A 24323-nucleotide genomic window follows, 5' to 3' on the forward strand; every position below is an offset into this window, starting at 1 on the left:
CCACCATGACTCCTCCCCCACTCGACGACTCCTTCCCCACTCTACCACGACTCCTCCCCCAGTCCACCACGACTCCTCCCCAGTCCACCACGACTCCTCCCCTACTCCAGCATGACTCCTCCCCCACTACCCGACTCCACCACGACTCCTCCCCAACGACTCCTCCCCTACGACTCCACCCCCACTCCACGACTCCTCCCCTACTCCACCATGACTCCTCCCCCACTGCACCACGACTCCTCCCCTACTCCACCATGACTCCTCCCCCACTGCACCATGACTCCTCCCCTACTCCATCAAGATGTTTTTGCTGCTATAAATTTCCAAATGATAAGGGCCACTTTGATGAGCTCTCATTTGTGGCCAGGTCGCTTTTGAACAATACGTTAATGCCTCATTGGGCATTAACACATTTCTACGTGTTTGGGGGACTTATTTACCTTGATTGTACTTTGCACTACTATCGTGTGTTGTACTGTTTATGTAACGTCTTACCTGCCCTACTGAACATCTGTGAAAAATAGCTTTATAGCTCATTGGATTCCTCCTCCAGGATAATAAATATTCTGATTTTGACTCCTCCCCCAATCCACCACGACTCCTCCTCCGCTAAAAAAACGCATTCACTGTTTTCTACCACAACTCTTAAAAGTGCTGTTTATTGCGGGCCGTTTGTGGGTCATCTGGGCCTATGGACCTGCGTTCTCAAACCTCGATGGGAGTAACAACAGCGCACCACCCTCAACTTCATCGTAACTCCGCCCCAACCCAACCCACCACTCCTCCCTCGCTCCCCCAAGCTCCCACCACCACCATCATCATCCCTCCCTCCTTCCGACCTCCATCACCACCGCTCCCTCCCTCCCACCCACCTCTACCCCGCCCCCTCAAAAACTCCTGCACCGCCCCCTACCCCCTCCGACCCCCCCCCTCCTCGCTCGCGTTCATTTCATTCCTCCGTGCCACCGACTCATTCCTGGAATTCCTTCTCCGCGCTCGTCCGCCCAAGCGCGCGCGCGCGCCGCAGTGACAGAGGTTGGGGAAGGCGCGCGCCACAACAACCACAACCACCACCACCACCACCACAACCACCACCACCATCGTCACCGTCGTTGTTGTGGGCAGCCGTCGTGGTGGTGGCCGTGAAAGCCACTCTGTGACTTGGTTTTGTTTCTCAACCCCATCCACCGTGGGCTTCGCCGATTGCCCAGCTCGAGCTGCCCCGACACGACACGCGACCTGCCCGCCGCCAGGTGAGTTGAGGCGCGCGATGATGATGAGTGGGGGGGGGGGCGCTTGGGTGGCGAACGGATGATGCGTGTGGTGGGGAAGCGAGCGAGGGTTAAAGCGTCTCTCTCTCTCTCTCTCCTCGCTTTCTTCTCTCTCTCTAGACTCTACAACTCGGGTAGGGGGGGCGGCAGGGGGAGGAGGAGGCGAAGCCGCGACGGCGCAGGCCTGAAAGTCGTAGGAATCGTTCGCATTTTTCGGATTGTTCACGAGCAGGGGGGTTGGGGGGGGGGGTTCTTCCTCGACTCCGTTCGCGACTTCCACCGGTGTCGCGCGAGAGACGGACAGAGACAGACAGAGAGAGGAGTTCGTGGGACCCGCGTGGCGGGTTACGCACGGAGACGCGCAGACCAAGGGAGACGCGCTGCGAGACAAGAGTGAGACACACAAAGAGCAACGGGAACTGTTGGCGCAAGTGTTGACACACGCGGAGAGACACGGACACACGCAAGGTGGACAGACACACGCGGAGAGACACGGACAGACACGGACACACGCGGAGAGACACGGACACACGCAAGGTGGACACACGCGGAGAGACACGGACAGACACGGACACACGCAAGGTGGACTAACACACGCGGACAGACACGGACACACGCAAGGTGGACAGACACACGCGGAGAGACACGGACACACGCAAGGTGGACAGACACGCGGACAAACACGGACACACACAAGGTGGACAGACACACGCGGACAGACACGGACACACGCAAGGTGGACTGACACACGCGGACAGACACGGACACACGCAAGGTTGACTGACGCGGAAAGACACGAACACACACAAGGTGGACACACGCGGACAGACACGGACACACGCGGAGAGACACGGAAACACACAAGGTGGACTGACACGCGAAGAGACACGGACACACACAAGGTGGACACACGCGGACAGACACGGACACACGCGGACAGACACGGACACACGCAAGGTTGACTGACACACGCGGACAGACACGGACACACGCAAGGTGGAAGAGACGCGTGGATCTCGATGGACGCTTGAGACGTAGACACAGGCGGAGAGAGACAGGCGGAGAGACACAGGCTCGGGAGACAGACGATGTGTTACAAGACTGTCGAGGCGAGTGCTGTTTATGCGTTCGCTCGACACACGCGTGCACTTTTATACAAACAAAGCGACGCAGATGTACGTACACACAGACTCGAGATAAGACTCGAGATAAGACTCGAGATAAGACTCGAGATAAGACTCGAGATAAGACTCGAGATAAGACTCGAGATAAGACAAGACGTACAGACGGTCGAGGCGCGTGTAAGTCACAGAGACAGACGCGTAAAGTTTAACAGATAGATACGCAGAGAGAGACACACACACAGGCATAACAAGGGAGAGATAGGCAGATACGTACTGAGAGACGGGGGAAACCATTCAAAGCCAGTGGAGGTAGCGAGCATCACACATCGACAACGACGATCCGTCCATGTAGCATTTACAGACTGTTAGCACTGAGCACCTATCAAGGCCGGCACGGTTCACACTGGGAACTTGAGACAGGCACGGAGACACGAAACGACAGAGCCTGATGGGACTGTGGATTGACGAGCGCCTGACACGCAGACGAACTCGCAGCTACAACACACGGACGCACGGGCGAAGACGCCAAGACAAAAAAAAACACGCACAGATACACACGCGCACAGACAGAGAGACACGCGCAGAGAGAGAGAGAGACACGCGGGGAGAGAGAGAGACACGCGGGGAGAGAGAGACACGCGGGGAGAGAGAGAGACACGCGGGGAGAGAGAGAGAGACACGCGGGGAGAGAGAGACACGCGGGGAGAGAGAGACACGCGGGGAGAGAGAGACACGCGGGGAGAGAGAGACACGCGGGGAGAGAGACACGCGGGGAGAGAGAGACACGCGGAGAGAGACACGCGGAGGGAGAGAAAGCACGTGGTGATTCTGCTCGTTTACCCACGCAAGCCTCGCTGAGTCTCACCACTCTTCGGCAGGAGGGTCCTGCCAGGTTGTATCAGTGTGGGGGTGATGATTGGTGCCGACTGAGTTATTGGCTGGTTATCAATTGGTTAGCAAATTGCGGACCGCGACGCCGCTAACTACTCTCGCCAATTATGCCACGGGATCTTTAACGTCGACTGGGATTTTTGTTGTTGGACGCGTCGCGTTTCATCTGAATATACAAAAACCTGCAGTATTATTAATCGGGGCGGCCCGCTGGAGTCGAATCGTGAACGTTTTCACGGCAAGCGGCACAGACTGCTTCCTATACATAGACAACGAGCACCTATGAAGGCCACGGCACGGCACACGAGGGGGTCGGTGGCCAATACCACCCCAGACCGCCTTTGTCTCCTCAGTGCTGACGTTTAACACACCGCACCGAGCGAAGGCCCAGGACCGGTTGAGATAATCGGCACTGGAGTTTGCCGTGAAGGGGAGTCGAACTCGTAACGCAGCGCACTAACCGCTACACACGACACATACAATACACACACAGTCACACACACACAGTGTCACACACACACAGTGTCACACACACACAGTGTCACACACACACAGTGTCACACACATACAGAGTCACACACACAGAGAGTCACATCACACACACAGAGAGTCACATCACACACACAGAGAGTCACATCACACACAGAGAGTCACACACACAGAGTCACACACACACACAGTCACACACACACGGAGTCACACACACACACAGTCACACAGACAGTCACACACACAGAGAGTCACATCACACAGAGAGTCACATCACACACAGAGCCACACACACACAGAGTCACACACGCACAGTCACACGCACAGAGAGTCACACGCACAGAGAGTCACATCACACATAGACACACACACACATAGACACACACACAGTCACACACACACACACAGTCACACACACACACACAGTCACACACACACAGAGTCACATCACAAACAGAGCCACACACACAGTCGCACACACACACAGACACACACGCACAGAGTCACACACGCACAGAGTCGCACACGCACAGAGTCACATCACACACACAGTCGCACACACACACACAGTCACACACACACGCACAGAGTCACACACACACACAGAGCCACACACAAAAATACACCGACACAGACGCTCGGAGAGAGGGGAACAAAGCGAGGTGGGTGGGAGGGAGGTGAGGGAGAGTTGTGGTACTGAGTTGAAGGCGAGTTGTGATGTTGCGCGCAACCATTGCGCGTGTCGACTTGCACAACGTCTTGGCGAGGCGACAAGTCGCGTGTGTGTACACATAGTTGCATGTACATGCGAGATGTGTGTATGTGTGCGCGCGCGCATGTGTGCAATAAGCACACGTGTGTACGTGTGCGCTTACACGTGCGCGTGTGCACGCATGCGTGCATGTATGCAATTGTGTGTGCGAACACTGTATCGAGGTGTCTGTGCGCATTCTCCCGTGGGGGAGTGGTGGTGCAGCGATTAGCGCTACGCTGCGCTACGGACCCGGCTACCCGAGTTCGATTCCCGCCCACGGCCAACACCGGTGACGATCATCTGAACCGGTCCTTGGCCTCCGCTCAGTGCGGTGTTAAACATCAGCACTGGGGAGACAAAGGCGGTCGGGGGTGGTGTTGGCCACCCACCCCCACGTGTGCCGTGCCGGCCTTCATAGGCGCTCGCTTACAGCACTTGCCCCAACAGTCTGTTATAGGCTATAGGGTACTGGGGATCTTTGTATGTATGTATATATGTGTACACGTGTGTGCGTGGGAGTGCATTTTCGTGTGACCTCGTCTCCAACCTGTGGCGTTTGATTCGTGAACTTAAAGTAAGTTAACGCTTTGGAAAAGCAGCTCAGGAATATCGTCGTCGTCGTCACCATCATCTTCTGTTGGCAGCCTCCTCAAAGACCGACACGTACCTAGGTCGATTACAATCACCAACTCCACCACCACCATCGTTACCAACACCAATCAACCATCTTCACCACCATCATTATTACCACCACCACCACCACCCTCATCATTACCAACACCACACCAATCATCTTCACCACCATCATCATTACCAACACCACCATCATCATTACCAACACCACACCAATCATCTTCACCACCATCATCATTACCAACACCACACCAATCATCTTTACCACCACCACCATCATCATTACCAACATCAGACCAACCATCTTCACCATCGCCATCATCACCGTCATCGTGATCATTACCATCAACACCTCATCTATCATCAACACCGAGAGCCATACCAATCACGACCAATTCCATCATCACCAAGTTTCACAATAATCACCATCAACATCTTCATCGTCGCGAAAGTCGCGAGCTCTCGCTCCGTGCCTCCGCGCAGCGCGAGAGGAACACTCCGTTCGGAACGCGGCGAATTGCTCGCCCCGTCTAATAATAATAATAATTCTATTCAGTTCCCCGCGTCCACATCCATTCCTCACGCGAGGAGCGGTGTCAGGCATCGCCATCCCAAACTCCACGCTGCGTCGCATTACAATCCCCGTCATTACAGAGGCAAGCTCCCCCCTCGTCTGCCAAACGCGCCGCTTGCATGCACGCGCGTAGCCTCCCTCCCTTGCTGGTCGCGCGCAGTTTTGGTTTGTTGTTGTAGTTTCTGACCATACTTCACCACGCTGGGTCGGTGCGGGTCGAGGTGTGTTTGTTTGACTCGCGGTAACCGTGGACGGTCTCGTTTGGAAGAGGTGGCCTGGGATGGTGGAGGGGTGGGGGGAAGAGGCCAGGACCGGTTCAGAGCGGTCCGCCCGCTCACGTTCGTTGGTGCCGCGCGCTAACCACAGCGCCACCGCTCCGCTCTTAATAATTTAAATGTAACGAACATGCTATTTAGTCTCAGCACTCGTTTTTGAGAGGGTCGGTCCTGCTAGAGTGGGATGTTTGGCCTGGTCACATCTCAGAAACGAGAGTTTTGGTTTACCGTGGGCTGTGGGGGGGGGGGGTATCCGGAGAGATTCTCTGGGCCCAGAACTCTCGAAACTCCCCACAGATGTATGCAATAACCCACCGCTCCCCTGGCCACTTTGCAGCAATTCTAGATTTAGCTGCTCTTTGGTAACGTGTGCAGCTGCATTGGTCGATGTGGTTGCAATAACGCGGTTGCAATGACGCGGTTGTCATGTGGTTATGACGCGGTTGTCATGTGGTTATGACGCGGTTGTCATGTGGTTATGACGCGGTTGTCATGTGGTTATGACGCGGTTGTCATGTGGTTATGACGCGGTTGTCATGTGGTTTTAACGCGGAGCAACTGCGACACCGCCATCGTTGTGAGCGTCGCTATCATAAATGCGTTCATGAACATAACGTCCACCGCGCGCTGTGCGGCGTCATGTCCGACGTTTCGCCGCACGTTCTGGGGATATAATCAGCATGCTGTTAATGCCGAGAGGCACGCAGCACAACCGCGAGATCCTCTACGCAGTGCAACCACTCTCCATGCCTGCGTGGCCATCCACGGCAGCGCTCTTCATTGCAAGGCCCGCGGCCCACTGACGGCCCCTGGTGGCCTTCAGTGATGCCCCCCGACACTACACAAAGAGTGACAACACCCCCGCCATCATCATCATCATCATCGTGCTGCTGCCAAACTCCCCCAGTGGTTTCAAATGTGTGGCGGGAGCACCTCGCACTGACGACGTCTTCTAGGTGAAAGTGTCCCCCCCCGCCCTGCCCGCCCGCCTCCTCTGAAACTCTACTCCACGGCGTCTGGATATTCCCGAGTGCAAGACTCTCGTGTCGTGGTGACCACTGCCGACCGTGGCCCTCTCGCTGTTGAATGAAGGACGCGTTAACGGTAGCCGGCGGCGTGGACAACGCCGGCGAACTACGCCGGCTCGCGCCAGGTGGCCGATTGATGTGCGGGGGGACCGGCCTTGGTTGCGTCTGCCTCTTCGACCAACCGGCATGGTGAAGTATGGCCAAACAACCCTTCACGATCGACACTTAGTTGGGGGGAGGGAGGGAATTGGGGTCGGGGGGGGCGGGGGGGGATTACATCCAGCGGTTGGAGTGACAAAGGAAGGGGACGAACGCGGTGTCCGCCGAGACTCGAGCTGAGATTGCGCTGGGAGACGGGGAGGGGAGCGCGAGGATTGCGGGAACGCGCGTTCATCGGAGACGTCGCCACGTTGACTTTAAAGGAGGCTATACCGGAGATCTTTGTCTTTGTAATAAGTGTGTGTCTGTGTGTGTATATATGAACATGTGTATATGTTTGCGTATGATGGTACGGGCCATAACCACCCTTTCGTGTGCCGTTCCGGCCTTAATAGGTGCTCGTTAACAGCACTTGCCCAAAAATTATGTTGAGGCTATAGGGGGGACATTTGTCTTTTACATGTGTATAGGTTAATTAGGAATAACACACAAGTCAATAACACCGTGGCTTTAAATATAAAACAATGTCTGCAATAAGCGACGTTTCATGCAATGTCCCTTCTGCACAGCACACGGAGACACCACTTTCAGGCCACAGTGTTATTGATAAATGTGTTGAGGTTTATTTTTTTGTTCAATACATAATTAGTAATTGCACGTGTGCCACGCTGCAAACGCAGCGGGGGGAGTATCACCAAATAATTTGGTGCGGTGGGATTTGGGCAGGACACAGCACGGCGAGCAGAGATGATGGTGACTATGATGATGTCAATGATGTTGTTTATGGTCAATGGACGAGACTGGTTGATGGAATGGCAGCCAAACAACAGCCCCCCCCCCACCGCCAGCCGAGCCCAATAGCGGACTGCGTAGGCATTATGAAAGGGTTCGATCACAGAGTTAGAGAGGTACGAGAGATGGAAGCACGGAAATACCACAGAGGCCCCCCACGGGGGACTGGGATATGGTGTTCAAGGGGGGGCCTTCATCCAGCAGTGGAGAGGAAAATTGATGGAATTTAATTCAGTTAATTTATGCGTGTATTCAATTATTAAGTGGGCCAATGTAAAAAAAAATTCAAAAGACCATGGCATTCATTAGCACAGTTGGCTACTTATGGTGCGAAAAAAGAACTTCAGCTTGCAGCAGCGTCACTGATATATGCTGTGCCTCGTTAATTTTGATAGCGGAGGGATCAGTCATCAAAATAACAAGGAGAGGCGTCTTTGTCGAATTCGGTAAAAGAACAACTCAATCTTACAAGAGCCACAATGCACTGTGATGAAAACGAGACGGTGGTGGTGCTTAGTAAATAACTGTCACCGAGCGGTCCTTGATGATGAGCCGCATGCAGCTCCAGAGCCGCAGATTGCCCATCCCTACCCATGGTGAACCCAACTTCCGTGGTGAACTGGACTCTCTTTGGTGAACTAGACTCTCGTGGTGAACTAGACTCTGGTGGTGAACTGGACTCCCCCATGGTCAGGGGTCGGCGACCAAAATAACAAGAGGCAAATTTTTGTTTGCAACTCTGTAAACAAACAAAAAACACCCTCCTCAATATTTGAAGAGCCGCACTGCAGGCCGCAAAGAGCCGCAGGTTGCTGACCCCCCCCCCCCCCCTGCGACAGCGTGAGGTGGTCGCTAACTTCGTAACAACGCCCTTGGTCAATGATGGCCACGGCGGCACCACCTTGGTCAGTGATGGCCACGGCGGCACCACCTTGGTCAGTGATGGCCACGGCGGCACCACCTTGGTCAGTGATGACCACGGCAGCACCACCTTGGTCAGTGATGACCACGGCAGCACCACCTTGGTCAGTGATGACCACGGCAGCACCACCTTGGTCAGTGATGGTCACGGCGGCACCACCTTGGTCAGTGATGACCACGACAGCACCACCTTGGTCAGTGATGGTCACGGCGGCACCACCGTGGTCAGTGATGGTCACGGCACCACCACCTTCGTCAGTGATGGCTACGACAGCACCACCTTGGTCAGTGATGACCACGACAGCACCACCTTGGTCAGTGATGACCACGGCAGCACCACCTTGGTCAGTGATGGTCACGGCGGCATCACCTTGGTCAGTGATGGCCACGACAGCACCACTTTGGTCAGTGATGGCCACGGCGGCACCACCTTGGTCAATGATGGTCACGACAGCACCACCTTGGTCAGTGATGGCCACGACAGCACCACCTTGGTCAGTGATGACCACGACAGCACCACCTTGGTCAGTGATGGCCACGACAGCACCACCTTGGTCAGTGATGGCCACGACAGCACCACCTTGGTCAGTGATGGCCACGACAGCACCACCTTGGTCAGTGATGGCCACGACAGCACCACCTTGGTCAGTGATGGCCACGACAGCACCACCTTGGTCAGTGATGGCCACGACAGCACCACCTTGGTCAGTGATGGCCACGACAGCACCACCTTGGTCAGTGATGGCCACGGCGGCACCACGGAGCCTCGAGACGCTTTACCCAGGAGAGTGGTCCACGTGGGGCCAAATTTCTCTCGCGGTGACGAGGGTTGTGACGAGGGTTGTGACGAAGGTTGTGACGAGGGTTGTGACGAGGGTTGTGACGTGGGTTGTGACAATGGTTGTGACTAGGGTTGTGAAGAGGTTTGTGACGAGGGTTGTGACGAAGGTTGTGACGAAGGTTGTGACGAGGGTTGTGACGAGGGTTGTGACGTGGGTTGTGACGTGGGTTGTGACAATGGTTGTGACTAGGGTTGTGACGAGGGTTGTGACGAGGGTTGTGACGAGAGTTGTGAAGAGGGTTGTGACGAGAGTTGTGAAGAGGGTTGTGAAGAGGGTTGTGACGAGGGTTGTGACGAGAGTTGTGACGAGGGTTGTGAAGAGGTTTGTGACGAGGGTTGTGACAATGGTTGTGACGAGAGTTGTGAAGAGGTTTGTGACAATGGTTGTGACGAGAGTTGTGAAGAGGTTTGTGAAGAGGGTTGTGACAATGGTTGGGACGAGAGTTGTGACAATGGTTGTGACGAGGGCTGTGACGAGGGCTGTGACGAGGGTTGTGACGAGGGTTGCACGTGCCTCGTGTGCAATGAAACCGGAGAACCCGCAGAAAACTCGCCCCGCGACAGCTTGAAGTAGAATTCAGTCCATGTCTAACTGGGGGAGATGTTTGTCCTTTGTATAACCGCGAGTGTGTATGATCGTATCCAAGGGTGGGCGTGTGTAGGCGTTGTATACAACGGCGTCGAAGTGTGTGTCTGTGTCTGTTCGTTGTATGTTCGCGTCTTTGTGAGTTTGTGCAAGTCTGAGTACATGCTTCCAGTTGTGTCCGCGTGTGTACGCTTGTGTACGCTTGTGTGGGGAGCGGTTAGCTCTATTCTGCGCTACGAACCTGGCGACCCGGCTTCAATTCCCGCTCACGGCCAACACCGGTGACGATTATCTGAAGCGGTTCTGGGCCTCCCCTAGGTCGACTCGGCCTCGAAATTAGTACCTAGTGGGATTTGTAAACATCGTCACTGGGGAGACAAAGGCGGCCTGGCGTGGTGTTGGCCAGCCACCCTCTCGTGTGCCGTGTCGGCCTTCACAGGCGCTCGCTAACAGCACTTGGCCCAACATTGTTACAGGCTATACGGAGGATCTTTGTCTTTATACGCTCGTATGGGGAGCGGTGGCGCACTGGTTAGCGCGCTGCGCTACGAACCCGGCGACCCGAGTTCCATTCCCACTCACGGCCACCAACGGTGACGATTAACTGAACCGATCCTGGGCTTCAAATGAGTACCGGGCGAGGTGTGTAGTAAACATCGCTACTTGGGAGACAAAGGCGGCCCGGCGCGGTGCTGGCCACCCACCCACCTCGTGTGTGCCGTGCCGGCCTTCAGTCGGTGCTACTGGCTAACAGCACTTGCCCCTCACAGTCTATGGAGGCTACACGGGGGATCTTTGCATCAGAGGATGTAGTCGAGCGGCCCGCTGTGATCGCCGCTGCGACATTTTGATGTTTTCTGATGGCGTCGACTCTATTTCGATCCGACATTTGATCGGCGAACTTTTTATTTATATTTTGGGAGCACACGAAAGCGATCGAGTGACTTCCAAACGTTCCTTTGCCCACGCCTCCTGACACAGATCTCGTACAAGGGGGAGGAGGCTGTAGAGCCTCGTGCTCTTTGCTGAGCTCTCACCACCTCACTGGGCCGCTTTTGTCGTCGCCCCAGTTGCTACCGGGAACTCAAATTAAAGCGTGAAAGTGCTGGTCCGGCAGGTGGGTTGGTTCGGGTATCACTGGCTGGCTGGTGTGAGCCGTGGCCAAAACGTCGAACTCAAGGTTGCCGGGTTCATTGAGCGGTGTGCTGACCTCTGAAGTGTGCTGACCTCTTATTATTATTATTTGGTCGCGAGTAGGAATCGAATTCCGGTCGCTGAGTTAGTGGCGCAGCACGCTAACTGCGACACTAACTCCCTCCCCCCCCCCATACCTACAAAGACAAACACCCCCCGTGTAGCCTTAAGAGACTGTTGGGGCAAGTGCTGTTAGCGAGTCGCATCCATGAAGGCCGGAACGGCACACGAGGGGCTGGGTGGCCAGCACCAGGCCCGCGACCGCCTTTGTCTCCCGAGTGGCGATGTTTACACACCGCACCGTGTACTCATTTGAGGCTGAGTCTACCTAGGGGAGGCCCAGGACCGCTTGCAAATAATCGTCACCGGTGTTGGCCGTGAGCGGGAATCCAACTCGGCTCGCCGGGTCCGCAGCGCAGCGTAGCGCTAACCGCTGCACCACCGATCCGCCTGACAATCGGACTCACGTGCAGCACAACACAACTTATTTTCGCTCTCCGTTTGCCCTTCACAGTGGCCGAGCGGATAGCGTAACGTGGCACAGGACGGACGGTGATGCACGCTTACACAAGTTAATTAGCGGGCAGACGCCTCCAATTGATTGAAGGCCGTGTGGTAACAATCGGACGTTTAACGGACAACTCACTACGGCATACGAGTAACACGCGCGTAAAGGGTTTTTAATAATAAAGGGTTTGGGGGGGACTGGGGTTAGATCGTGGAAATATATAAATGTGTCGTTAAACCCGCCACCACCCGACACAGCCAATTAATAAGGTTTGCCATGTAAACAAAACGTGCCAATTAGGTACTACTTCAGCACACCGGTGCGTTGGAGAGTGAACCCACATTTACAATTCGAGTCCGACGTTTCGCTGCTGATTACAACAACCAGCTTCATCAGGCGATTAGCCGGAATTGTGAAGAAGTCCGTCGAGTCGATCCACTGCTGGATGGCGGCGGCCTCCCCACGCCGTGACGTGGTCAGTGTGGGCGAGTTGAAGGTGGGGAGCAAAATACGTGGAAGCGTAAGCTCGTAGTGCAGTACAACAATTGATGTTGCCCTCTACTGAACACGTAGCCTCGCAGCCTACAAACACCCGTTTTTCGATGCACGGTGGTCGCCCATCCAAACACTTTTTCAAGCTCAAGCCTGCTTAGCGTACGAGATCTGACTAATATCCATAATACAGGTTTTATTGGGTTAGATCGCGTAAATATACGCGTCGTTAAACCCGTGACAAACCTTACCAATTGGCTGTGTCGGGTGGCGGCGGGCTTTACGACACATCTATATATTTACGCGATCTAACCCAAAAAAAACCTCTATCATGGAGATCTAACTACAGTATCTCATTCTGGGTGATTTAGTGGATGCGCATTACGTGGACTGGACTTTCATAAGAGTGTATCGAACGTTCCTACTTACTTACTCTGAAAAAGGGGTCATTGTTCGAAACGTTAGCATACTCAGATTCTTAAAGCTCGAAATGTCCCGATGCCCTCGGGGGGATTCATCACGGCCGTTGTCCCGCCACACAGCGAGCCGCTGCCGCAGACAGCCCGAGTTCAATTCCGGCTCTCAGCCACCGGTGGTGAAACCGGCATCTCGAGTGCAGCAGCGAGTTGATGGCACTCAGTTTTGTTCACCAATGTCTGCAAGGAGGGCCCATCGTCCAAAACGTCGCCCATAATACACATACATACCGACGGAACTGTGTTGCCTTTGTTATTTGTGCATCACTGCCAACGCAGTCTGACCAAGTATTGTATTTCCCCTCCATAGCAGTGGTATACGAGTCACGGGGTATTAAGAGACAGCTGTACGTACGTTGATCTTCTTTCGCACCGTACGTAGCCAACCGTGCTAATCGGAGGTGCGGGGTGTGAATATATTGGGACACCTCTGAAGGAGTTGTGTGGCGTTATCTTCCGAGGCCGTTCTGCAAGGTGGGCTCGCTTCTCGCTGCGATAAATTGGAGTGTCGGAGTCTCAGCACAAGAGGCCGACTGCGCATTTACAATACCGATAGAGAAATGGAGGAAACAAGTTAATTAGTCAGAGCTGAATAATTCTCAAACTGTAAATAAGATTGTCAACAAAAACGAATTAGTAAAGAATCGATTTTATTCACCATGTGCTACATGGTGAATAATCTCACACCGTCTCGTCTGTACCACCGTTCTCGCCTGTACCAACCATCTCGTCTGTGCCCCGATCTCGTCTGTACCAACCATCGTCACATCAGGCTGTGTTATGCTTAGGTCTGTAGGGTGCCGAGGTGGCTAGGAGATGTCAACTACCGCACCTGGTATGCAGGAGGTCGTGGGTTTGTTCCAGACCCTGACGATGCCTCCTGCTGTATATTTGGAGTTTGTGTGTCTCTCTCATCATCAGCACGGTGGCTAGGAGATGTCAACTACCGCACCTGGTGTGCAGGAGGTCGTGGGTTCGTTCCAGACCCTGACGATGCCTCCTGCTGTATATTTGGAGTTTGCGTGTCTCTCTCATCATCGTCACGGTGGCTAGGAGATGTGAACTACCTCGCCTGGTATGCAAGAGGTCGTGTCTCTCTCTCTCATCATCACGGTGGCTAGATGTTAACTACCTCGCCTGGTATGCAAGAGGTCGTGGGTTCGTTCCAGACCCTGACGATGCCTGCTGCTGTATATTTGGAGTTTGTGTGTCTCTCTCATCATCATCAGCACGGTGGCTAGGAGATGTTAACTACCGCACCTGGTGTGCAGGAGGTCGTGGGTTCGTTCCAGACCCTGACGATGCCTGCTGCTGTATATTTGGAGTTTGTGTCTCTCTCTCTCATGGTCGCGTGGATGTCTCCAGGTTCTCCGGTTTTCCCTCCACATTTAGAATCGACGTCACGCGTTTAGAGTATTTGGCTGCGATACATTTCCACGTGATAAGCCACTTCGTTGAGCCATCATTTGTGGCCAGGTCTATTGTGAAAAAGAGCTATATAGCTCTTTGCCTGGTAAAATTATAGTAAATAGTTTAATAGCCTCGTTTGTAAAAGTGGGGGCTTCGCGTGTACGCTTCCCAGATGCAGACTTCCCAGCAGTGAGTGCATTGGCTCATGATGAGACCTAATAAGGACGAAACCGATCTACAGTTCGTTGAACACGAAGGCTTTCGCCACCAATATCATCCATAATACCTGTATTATCGATCTAGTTGTCTGTATCACTTGCTGTCCTTTTGCATTTGTTTTTATGGTGACCTCAGAGACTGTACTTTATACGCGTTTTCGTGTCGTTTGGAAACCTCTAAGTCAGTGCTGTTGGTCTCGTTTGTACCAACTCGCTTGTATTATATTTTGTTCTATCTCGTTTGTCCCATCTCGTTCGCCGTATATACTCGATATAATCTTTAAACGATTCCGTCTGTGTCGTATCGTCGCTTTCATTCTGACAGCCTACGTGGAAACATTCGTATATGTCCATTAATGATTATGTATCTTCTTAAAATTATCGAGGTATTCCGACGGTTACCGTAAGAGGAAACTTTTTTTGGATGAAGTTTTAATACCGAGCAATCGATTTTTAAACTCCAGCGAGGCCTGCAAAGCTAAAGTTAAGCCGCTCCAAATGTTTGCGATTGTTTTGTTGCTGCTGCAGCATCGTTTTCATTGCGCGTGTTGCTCCGACAGTTGAATTAAAGTTTCTCCGACAGTGAAAGTTGCTCCGACAATTTAACGTAAGTTTCTCCGACAGTTGAAGCTCTGATAGTAGACGTAAAGTTGCTCCGACAGTTGACGTAAAGTTGCTCCAACAATTGAAAGTTGCTCCGACAGTTGACGTAAAGTTGCTCCGACAGTTGACGTAAAGTTGCACGACAGTTGACGTAAAGTTGCTTCGACAATTGAAGTAAAGTTGCTTCGACAATTGAAGTTGCGGTAATTGCAGTGATGATGATTGGCTGGATTCGATGACGTAGGTCGTCATTGGCAATATTAAACATGGTGGAGAGTTTAAATGTGATGGTCGATATTTTTAAGCCAACTTTTGTCTTTATTAAAAGTAGATTACACTTTCGCCCTAGTTACTTGGCTTACACGCTCCTAAATGTTGAACTTATTTACTTCTTTGTAAACTACATTTTTTTATTTAATTACTTATAGGCCAAGCATGCGCATTGCCTTGCCTAGATTCTTTGCCGGGATCGAGTGACCTTTGTAGGCTAGAACGCTTAGGCAAATGGGGAGGGAGGGCTCGGGATCGGGCCTTTTTGGGCCTTATCCCCCTTTAAATTGCTTAAAAAGACACGGCCAGTGATGACTTAAAATGTCTCTTTTACGGTGCAACTTTGCTCCGAAACAAAAGCACGTGACTTGCATTCACGAGGGATGTCACGCAACAGTCGAAGTTGAGCAACAAAGTTCCGGGTGTAAAACAAAGTTGCACTGCTTAACTGAACAAGAATGGACTATAATTGATGCATCGTTAGCACGGTGTTCACCATCGCCTCACCCCAACTCTCTCCCGCCCCCAGCCGCCACCGCCGCGGGTTCCTCGCCACACATCCGCCTTGGTCGTAGCCCCAGGTTATTCACGCCTCAACGATTTCCTGTGTAAAGCATCACTCCCCCTCTCCCTCCCACTCCCTCCTCCGTCTCTCCCTCCCACTCCCTCCTCTCACTCCCCCTCTCACTCTCTCCTCCGTCTCCCCCTCTCACTCCCTCCTCCGTCTCCCCCTCCCCCTCTCACTCCCTCCTCCGTCTCCCCCTCTCACTCCCTCCTCCGTCTCCCCTCTCACTCCCTCCTCCGTCTCCCCTCTCACTCCCTCCTCCGTCTCCCCCTCCCACTCCCTCCTCCGTCTCCCCCTCTCACTCCCTCCTCCGTCTCCCCTCTCACTCCCTCCTCCGTCTCCCCTCTCACTCCCTCCTCCGTCTCCCCCTCTCACTCCCTCCTCCGTCTCCCCCTCTCACTCCCTCCTCCGTCTCCCCTCTCACTCCCTCCTCCGTCTCCCCCTCTCACTCTCTCCTCCGTCTCCCCCTCTCACTCCCTCCTCCGTCTCCCCCTCCCCCTCTCACTCCCTCCTCCGTCTCCCCCTCTCACTCCCTCCTCCGTCTCCCCTCTCACTCCCTCCTCCGTCTCCCCTCTCACTCCCTCCTCCGTCTCCCCCTCCCACTCCCTCCTCCGTCTCCCCCTCTCACTCCCTCCTCCGTCTCCCCCTCTCACTCCCTCCTCCGTCTCCCCTCTCACTCCCTCCTCCGTCTCCCCTCTCACTCCCTCCTCCGTCTCCCCCTCCCACTCCCTCCTCCGTCTCCCCTCTCACTCCCTCCTCCGTCTCCCCCTCTCACTCCCTCCTCCCCCTCTCACTCCCTCCTCCGTCTCCCCCTCTCCCCTCTCACTCCTTCCTCCATCTCCCCCTCTTACTCCCCCCTCTCACTCCCTCCTCCGTCTCCCCTCTCACTCCCTCCTCCGTCTCCCCCTCTCACTCCCTCCTCCGTCTCCCCCTCTCCCCTCTCACTCCTTCCTCCATCTCCCCCTCTCACTCCCCCCTCCCCCTCTCACTCCCTCCTCCGTCTCCCTTCTCACTCCCTCCTCCGTCTCCCCCTCTCACTCTCTCCTCCGTCTCCCCCTCTCACTCCCTCCTCCGTCTCCCCCTCTCACTCCCTCCTCCGTCTTCCCCTCTCCCCTCTCACTCCTTCCTCCATCTCCCCCTCTCACTCCCCCCTCCCCCTCTCACTCTCTCCTCCGTCTCCCCCTCTCACTCCCTCCTCCGTCTCCCCCCTCACTCCCTCCTCCGTCTCTCCCTCCTCCGCCTTCCCCTCTCCCTCCTCCGTCTCTCCCTCCCACTCCCTCCTCCGTCTCCCCCTCTCCCCTCCCACTCCCTCCTCCGTCTCCCCCTCTCACTCCCTCCTCCGTCTCCCCCTCTCCCCTCTCACTCCTTCCTCCATCTCCCCCTCTCACTCCCTCCTCCCCCTCTCACTCTCTCCTCCGTCTCCCCCTCTCACTCCCTCCTCCGTCTCCCCCTCTCACTCCCTCCTCCGTCTCCCCTCCCTCTCCCTCCTCCGTCTCCCTCACTCTCCTCTCGCCTCTCCTCTTCTTCCTCCGTCTCCCCCCTGGCATCTCTCTCCCCCTTCTCGCTTCTCCAGGAGAGCAGAGCGAGAAATCTTTGGTTAAATCTTTCATTTAAAAAGGGGGGGGGGATACATAAAGCAAAGCATTAAAAAAACCAAAATGATGAACGAAGCAAAGTGCCGACCACCGAGCATCTTCTTGTTTCCTCTGATCGTAAAAAAGAGAGTTACAGAGAGAGAAAGGTTCAAGTGTCCACAGACCATTGAGCCGCCACCGTTGAGAGGCATAAGTTTGAATCCCCGTTCTTGGTCCGCGGTTGATTTAAAACGGGTTCTGCAGTCGTGTTGTCTTGTAGAGTTGATGGTCTCAGGGCCGGTCACAAGTGGCTCGTGTACAAACGCATAGACTCGCATAGAGACCCATGGACTCACATAGAGACCCATGGACTCGCATAGAGACCCTTGGACTCACATAGAGACCCATGGACTCACATAGAGACCCATGGACTCGCATAGAGACCCATAGACTCACATAGAGACCCATGGACTCGCATAGAGGCCCATAGACTCGCATAGAGACCCATGGACTCACATAGAGACCCACAGACTCACATAGAGACCCACGGATTTACATAGAGACCCATGGACTCGCATAGAGACCCATATACTTATAAAGAGACCAATAGACGCACATAGAGACCCACAGACTCACATAGTGACCCATAGACTTATCTAGAGACCCATATACTTATCTAGAGGCCCATAGACTTACATAGATCCATAGGTGTACATGGATTGAGTTAAGTCACGTAGAATGGAAATAAAATAATAAAAATAAAACATAATAAAATACAATTCTCACGACGTTTCAGCCACAACACAAGTAGCCTTCTTCAGGTGAAGGAACAGAACTGTTGGGATGACAGCGCTTCAATGAACACTGCTAAGCTTGGCAGCGTCTTTTAAGCTGGGTGGGAGGAGCAGAGCGCCTTGACAAAGGAGAGTTTACATATCAACAGAAGAATTTAGCATTGAAGTAGCTGTGTTAATGTGTTGGATTAGCAGGGTGTTAAAGTCAGAAATTAGCATGTAACTGGGAGATTAGCATGATGTTAGTGTAAGGGATTAACATGTAACTGGTCACGAAAGTAGCTATGTTAAAGTCAGAGTTTACATATCGACAGAGGCATTTAGTATATTGACGCTAAAGAACTGCAACTACCAAAGTATCATACAATAAGCCGATGTGAAAGAACTAAGTATAAACTACATCAATATAATAAATGTACTCAATATATTCTTCAATAAGTTGAGCTATTAACATAAAGTAACTGGGTATACACTACACTATATAATGAATACCATATAGTAAACTGATAAAAAAACTAAAATATAAACTACATCAATGTTATCAATAAACTAAATATACTCTCCAATCAGCTGAGCTACTAACAATAAGTCGTTATACATTACAATTCTATGTCGAAAAAAAGGTGGCGGTTTCTTTTTTCTTTTCAACGTTAGCACCACGGAAAGCGACGAGCTTTGTTCAGACGGACGAGGCCATCTATGCTCGGAACGGAGGAGGGGGGAGAAACAGCCACGATGCGCTGCTCTGTCCTGTGTTGCGTTACAACAATGCTATACACTAGACTACTATACATTACAATATTATACCTTCCAATCTAAACTACATTGTATAATATCGTATACACAGCCCAATGTAAGCTTTAACATTATGCATTATATTGATGTCTCCAACTAAACTTTTTTCTACATTACACGACTATACACCGTAAAATAATAAATTGATATTTTATTCTCATTCTACGTGACTTTATCGAAAGAACCAAAGAAGATGAATCATTGCAGTCACGAAAGCTTTAAATCGAAATTTATACACCGTAATATACACTGCCATAGACAAACCCCACCCTTGAATTATACAATGCGTTACTATACACTACCCTATACTTTAGACTATAAAATATTAGACTTGTAATATTACACTATGTATTATTCTACCAACCCTACTGTATACCACACTGCTGTATATTCACTATACAATTACAATACTATATATTGCCTTATGAATTATGTTAAACATTACACTGTTATACTATTTATTATTATACAACATGCTATAAACCATACCATTGACCGTCGTGTGAAAGGTATTTAGAGGCAGTGCCAGCGAATGGACTGCGGTCTGAAAGTTACCGTAAAATACAATAAATCAAGAACCGAAATGGTTTATAACGTCTTTCCAATGGTCACTAAGCCATAATCCATCTTCTCGGTTGAAATTGTCTCTGTGTTTGTATATGTGGATGGCCTCATGAACGAATCTCTCATGGTAGCCGGATGGCTTGCAGAGAACCTCCGTCTTGGAGAAGTCAATGTCATGTGAGCCCACTGAATTATAACAGTGATCTGCCACGGCGGAGGAGTTCGTTCTACCGTGTTTCAAGTCTGCTTTATGTTCACGGATGCGGTCCGAGACATGTCGTTTGGTTTCTCCAATGTAGCTGCTACCACAGAGGCAACTTAGTTTGTAGACGCCCGGGTACTATATGGCAAGGCGCTCTGCTCCTCCCACCCAGCTTAAAAGACGCTGCCAAGCTTAGCAGTGTTCATTGAAGCGCTGTCGTCCCGACAGTTCTGTTCCTTCACCTGAAGAAGGCTACTTGTGTTGTGGCCGAAACGTCGTGAGAATTTTATTTTATTATGTTTTATTTTCATTATTTTATTTCCATTCTACGTGGTGACTTTACCAAAAGAACCAAGAAGATGAATCCCTGCAGTCACGAAAGCTTTAAATCGAAAAAAAAATTGATTGAGTTAATAATACTTTCATTTTATATAGCGTAATTCTTCGTGATAGCGTCCCATAACGTTGTACATTCATTATGAGGATATAGCCACTCCCAAGCAAATGAAAATACGACTACCAAACAAAACCAACAAATGCATACACAAATGGCACCAAACCAAAAAAGCACAACCAACAACAGCAGTTACAAAAAATAAAGAAATGAGTCCAACATCCCAGATCACAATCTCAACTTCCCAACCAAGCCAACTGGTTCCGACACAACGTGCCACTGATGTTAGCCGTGCGGGGTTGTCTTGGTAGGGGGGGGGTGTTCAGTTCACATATCACTCGGCACTGGGATGTCAAAAGTATCAATACTTGAAACATGTGGTGTTAATCCAACAAGAATAGTCGTACAGTAACGATCATCAAAATCATCATGTGGTCTCCATGGTTACTCGTGTCGCCATTGCAACAAAAAAAAGCAACCCTTAATCTGAACTGCTCTGTGCAGGGATGAATGGTGCCGTGTGTGTGTGTGTACGTGTGTGTGTCTACGTGTGTGTGTGTCTACGTGTGTGTGTGTCTACGTGTGTGTGTCTACGTGTGTGTGTCTACGTGTGTGTGTGTGTGTCTACGTGTGTGTCTACGTGTGTGTGTGTCTACGTGTGTGTCTACGTGTGTGTGTGCCTACGTGTGCGTGTGTCTACGTGTGCGTGTGTGTGTGTACTTGTGTGTCTACGTGTGTGTGTCTACGTGTGTGTGTGTGTACTTGTGTGTCTACGTGTGTGTGTACATTTAGGCTGGCCTGCCTACGATCCATCCTGGGTTTAACCAGACTGGATTGTGTGAGGAGCTCAAAAATCCTTGAAAGATCTGGGCAAGGTCCCATCGGTGAGCTCCTCCGGCGGGGAAGGCTGCGATGGCTGGGTCATGTAGCCCGCATGCCCAGCCACCGCATGCCGAAACAGCTTTTGTTCGGCCGGATTGAGGGGGCTAAGCGGGCGCGGCACGGGCTAGAGTGACGTGGTACAGGAGGACGTGGAGCTGAGTGGACTTGCCGATGACTGGTACCAGCGGTGTCAAGATCGGCCTCTGTGGAGGAGGCTCGTGAAGGATGCTACTGGGCAGTTGGAGGCAGTCGCCCTCCAACAACAACGGAGGGCGCAGGAGCGACGCTCACAACAAGGAGCGGAGCGCCGGGTGGCTAAAGCACAGCAGGCACAGTAGGGGGCACAGGTGGTGCATCAGCCAGTCATCTCAGTCAGTCGACCCGTGGCACCTGGGTCTGCCCCGTGACCTCCTGCCGGCGGGCGTTCGACACTTCGCGTGACCTCGGGGTGCACATAGCCTGGCACAAGCGTCGTGGTGACGTCACCGCCACTTAGTGGCGAATGGCGGTTGTTGTTGTACGTGTGAGTGTGTGTCTACGTGTGTGTGTCTACGTGTGTGTGTGTTTACGTGTGTGTGTCTACTTGTGTGTGTGTCTACTTGTGTGTGTGTCTACGTGTGTGTCTCTGTGTGTGTCTACGTGTGTGTGTGTCTACGTGTGTGTGTGTCTACTTGTGTGTGTGTCTACGTGTGTGTCTCTGTGTGTGTGTGTCTACGTGTGTGTGTGTGTGTCTACGTGTGTATGTGTCTACGTGTGTGTCTCTGTGTGTGTGTCTACGTGGGGAGCGGTAGTGTAGCGGTCAGCGCGCTGCGCTACGAACCCAGCGACCGGAGTTCGATTCCCGCTCACGGCCAACACCGGTGACGATTATCTGAACCGGTCCTGGGCCCCTCCTAGATCGACTCAGCCTCAAACGAATAGCTGTATCAGTGTGTAAACATCCCATTGGAGACAAAGGCGGCCGGGCGTGGTGCCGGCTACATCAACCATTCGTGTGCCGTTCTGGCCTTAATGTGCTCGCTAACAGCACTTGCCCCAACAGCCCATGTGGACTACACGGGGGATCTTTATATTTTGTCTGTCTGGCTGCGCTGTCTTCATAGTTTAAAAGTAGAGTCCAGTCACCACATTCACCCCTCCCCCCGACCCCTGACCCCTTAACCATACTTCACCACGCTGGTCCCCGAGGACCGGTTCTGAAATCGCTTGCCACCGACGTTAGCCGTGGCCTGTGAACTTTGACCCCCCGGAGCGCCGGGTTGCAAGTGCGACGCCGCTAACCGCCGTGCCACCGCTCCAACCCCACGTCACCGCGTGCGACGTTCAATTTCAACGTGAGCGCTCCTTCACGTCATTCCTTAGATCGGCGTTCTTCGCTAAAGTTTTCAGAGGTTGCGTCACTTTCGCCGATAAGACGCCGTCCGTGTGAGACCCGCCACGCGTTTCGAACCCATTGTTGGGGTTCGACGCAACGTCGATTGCCGGCCGTTTTATTGACACGCGGTTGCACGTGCTTGGTTTACGGAGAGCCCCAAAAGGGACTATCCATGCACCACTACGGCAACAGAGATGAGGTGAGAAGAAGGTGGTGCGAAGAGGTGGATGGGAGGAATGTGAGTGGAGGGGGATGGGGAGGAGGAGGAGGAGGGGGCGAGGAGTGGTGCGAGTGGGGAGATGAGGTGACTTTAAAGGGAGGCTGTGGAAAGGGAGGATCAGGCGAGAGGAGGTTTGAGGTTTTGGAAAAATAGGAGGAGGTGGGAGGGAAGAATGAGATGGAGGGAAGTGGTGGAGAGAGGAGGTGAGAGCGGATGGGGCGCGTGGGAGGGGGTAGAGAAGAGAGATGGAGGAGGAGGACGTGGTGAGATTAAGGAGGTAAGGAGGATGTGGGAATGGGGTTGTGGGGGGGGAGGCGTGTCCGCGGGTTTAGCCGGGCGTCACAATGGCTCATCCCCCCCTCACCCACTCAACCCCTCCCCCTCCCGTTTCCCGCACGCGCTCAGAGCCGGCCGATGAGAGATCCGTGTCAGAGGCAGCGTGAGAACCGCGTCTCCCGCCTCCTCACCCACGCCCCACAGTCCCCCCCTACCAATCCCCCTCTCCCCCACCAAGCCCCCCACTAAGCTCCTCCCTCAAATCCCAACACGCAAAGACCCTCCTCGAGACCCCTCTCGGAGACGGCAGAGGAGAGGCCGCGCTATCTTTATCTTCTTCACGCCGCCGGGGAAGATTGTCGCTGACCTGTCTGATTGTCGTTGACCTGTCTGATGGTCCATAACCTGTCTGATGGTCGTTGACCTGTCTGATGGTCCATGACCTGTCTGATGATCCATGACCTGTCTGATGGTCGCTGACCTGTCTGATGGTCCATGACCTCTCTGATTGTCGCTGACCTGTCTGATTGTCGTTGACCTGTCTAGTGGTCCATGACCTGTCTGATGGTCGTTGACCTGTCTGATGGTCCATGACCTGTCTGATGGTCGTTGACCTGTCTGATGGTCCATGACCTGTCTGATGGTCGCTGACCTGTCTGATGGTCCATGACCTCTCTGATTGTCGTTGACTTGTCTGATTGTCGCTGACCTGTCTGATTGTCGTTGACCTGTCTGATGGTCCATGACCTGTCTGATGGTCGTTGACCTGTCTGATGGTCCATGACCTGTCTGATGGTCGCTGACCTATCTGATGGTCGTTGACCTGTCTGATGGTTGCTGACCTCTCTGATTGTCGTTGACCTCTCTGATGGTCCATGACCTCTATGATTGTCGTTGAACTCTCTGATGGTCGCTGACCTGTCTGATGGTCGTTGACCTGTCTGATTGTCGTTGACCTGTCTGATGGTCGTTGACCTCTCTGATTGATCCTCGCCTCATTACGGAAAGGGGGTTGCTGTTGAGTTTAGAGAAGCGCTCATCCAGCGGTGCCCTTGACCCGCGAATTGGATCCCACCACGGCATGGATACCGTGCGGCGAATCTCTTCCCGCACGTGAGCGAGGGACGTCGTAGTCTCCCTGTGTTCAAAAAACATTCCACCAAACGATTTGGT

At 52.8% G+C, this 24323-nt stretch overlaps 1 protein-coding gene across 6 annotated transcripts in view; it reads left to right on the forward strand.

The window, feature by feature from the left end:
- The first annotated feature begins 917 nt into the window (after positions 1 to 917).
- Positions 918 to 24323, forward strand: part of LOC116940085 (transcriptional enhancer factor TEF-1-like) — a 114210-nt gene continuing 90804 nt past the window's right edge. For 2 of the 6 annotated variants that reach the window (XM_032949407.2, XM_032949409.2), the window contains exon 1: positions 920 to 1253. The gene's annotated coding sequence lies outside the window, so the exon portion shown is untranslated. Of the gene's footprint in view, positions 1254 to 1453; positions 1740 to 24323 lie in introns of those variants that run through there. The other 4 variants (XM_032949408.2, XM_076065426.1, XM_076065428.1 and 1 more) reach the window with 4 other exon arrangements.

The sequence above is a fragment of the Petromyzon marinus genome, chromosome 7 (assembly GCF_048934315.1).
Source record: "Petromyzon marinus isolate PM22_M1 ecotype Great Lakes invasive population chromosome 7, UKy_Petmar_22M1.pri1.0, whole genome shotgun sequence".
Taxonomy (NCBI): domain Eukaryota; kingdom Metazoa; phylum Chordata; class Hyperoartia; order Petromyzontiformes; family Petromyzontidae; genus Petromyzon; species Petromyzon marinus.